Genomic DNA, 2,389 nt, shown 5'->3' with positions numbered 1-2,389 from the left:
TAAGTTTAGAATAGCAGCAGAAGCAGTGTGCCAGCGTTGTGTGACCTGCCAGCAGCTGAATGTAGGGAAAAGAACACCAGTTGCGCTAAGTCACATAGGAAGGTCTGGAGGTCCATTCAACAGAATGCAGATAGATTTCATTGAAATGCCAAGATGCAACCGCCTCCGCTATGTCCTGGTGGTTGTTTGTGTGTTCTCCAGGTGGGTTGAGGCATACCCTACACGTAGGTGCGACACCCTCACAGTGGCTAAGTTACTGCTTAGAGAACTTATCCCTCGGTTCGGGGTGCCGGCCTTTTTGGAATCAGATAGGGGAACACATTTTAACAGCGAGCTTGTGAAGATGATTTGTGTTGCACTGAATATAGACCAAAAACTCCATTGCAGTTACCGACCAGAAGCCTCAGGAATTGTGGAACAAATTAATGGCACGATCAAGTCCAGAATAGCGAAAGTTTGCTCCTCAACGACCCTGAATTGGCCTGACGCCCTGCCATTAGTACTCATGAGCCTTCGTAGTACCCCAGACAGAAGAACAGGGTTGTCACCACATGAGGTGTTAATGGGGAGAGCAATGAGACTGCCATCTATTCCAGCTACTGCACTGTTAAATATCACAGATGATATGATCCTGGACTATTGTAAGGGGCTGTCTGACGCCATGCGTTCTGTGTCCCTTCAGGTGCAGGCTGCAGAGGTTCCAGCGTGCCAGGGCCCTTGCCATGACCTGTATCCTGGGGACTGGGTCCTGGTGAAGAAACATGTGAGAAGAAGCTGCTTGGATATTCGTTGGCGTGGGCCCTACCAGGTCATCCTGATCACAAGTACAGCTGTAAAGGTGGGAGGCCTGCCCAACTGGATACACGCGTCGCATACGAAAAGGGTTCCAGCACCTCTGGAAACAGCTCCTCTCTCGAATGGACGTCCAGCAGAGGACCAAGAAGCCATAGAGGGGGCTAGCCAAGCTGTAGAGGTGCCAGTGGAAGCAGGGAACGAGTCTGACCAAGCTGAGGACGGTCAGTACAACAGCGAAACAGAAGACGCTACAGAAGGAGAAGACAGCTGGGAGTACGAGTCTGACCCTGACAGGTCTGAAAGAGAGCGAGAACAGACCAGAAGGAGAAGGAGTAGAAGGGCACGTGGAGAAGCAAATTGGCCGCAAAGAAGAAGTTCTAGCCTGAGGTCAACTCCAGAAGCAACCCTTCCTCCGATATCAGAAGACTCAGACCCAGAAGAAGGTGCTCAGGGCGCTGAAGCATCAGACCGAAGAAGGTCAAGAAGAGTGCGTGTGCCTAACAGAAGATACTCCACACCTGAGTGGACATATCTGGCGACAAATGTCTGTGAAACCGGAGACAGGGAGGATCCGAGCGGTGGTGGTGTCCAGTTCTGAGCCCATTATCACCGTGGAAATACAACTGTTGGTACCCGGTGTCGAACAAGAAGGGTCACTAACATTCGTGCTCCCCAGACCTCCCCGCCTCAGCAAGTTAAAACACATGTTTCTTACAGAATTGAAATTCCCCGACTTTGGTACCACGATAACAGCACATGAAGAGCATACTCTTCGCATGGAAATATTGAACTATGCTATTGAAGCTGCAACCACAAATCTAATAGTCGATTGTTAAAGGACTTTGTAAATAAAGCAAGTAGAAGAAAAGAAGATTACCTAGCGCCCAGGAAGCAGAGAATTTTAGGGAACCCCTTGAGTGGATGGAGAAGGGCTAGGGTTGTCTTTTTGAACTGTGAAAGGACTTTTTGCGAAAAAGGCTGTCAGCCTCCAGCTGTGTGGATTCTAAAGACAAAAAAGGGATTGAAAGAGACTGTAAAGGAACGAGAGGAAAAGAACTTTTTTTGCAAAGAGAAAGGGAAAAGCTAGATTGTCTGACGAAATGGAGGCCGGCACCCCGAACCGCAGAGCTAAATGTATAATAGGTACACTAATAGTAGGAGTGATAATATTAATAGCTTTAGTGGTAACAATTTCTTATGTAAAGGGACATGAGGAAGAGGTAAAGGTAACTGATGCGAATTCTGTAGTAACACTTACACCCACTGTTGCAGGTGAGAAAAGGGAAAACACTCAAGAGAAAGCGTTATTGGCTGCAGAAGCCCGCAGGTTACATGTAGACGAGTCCCAAGGAGACTTTAGGTCAAATGCTTATGCTAAACTTTTGTATGAATACGTGGATGCCATGGAGGTTAAGGATTGCTACGTCTGCATGCAGTTGCCTGCGTCTGTAGATGAGGGAATTCGATATCATCACCTCCCTCTGACATATGGCATTACATGTAGCTTATTGCTTAGTATATTTTATGAGAGAGATAGTTTTGAATACTATTTCTCCAATTATGATTCTGTGTTGCCAGAAGTCCCGAATTATAA

Source organism: Lissotriton helveticus, chromosome 7, assembly GCF_964261635.1.
Source record: "Lissotriton helveticus chromosome 7, aLisHel1.1, whole genome shotgun sequence".
Lineage (NCBI taxonomy): Eukaryota > Metazoa > Chordata > Amphibia > Caudata > Salamandridae > Lissotriton > Lissotriton helveticus.
This window is presented reverse-complemented; position numbering follows the sequence as displayed.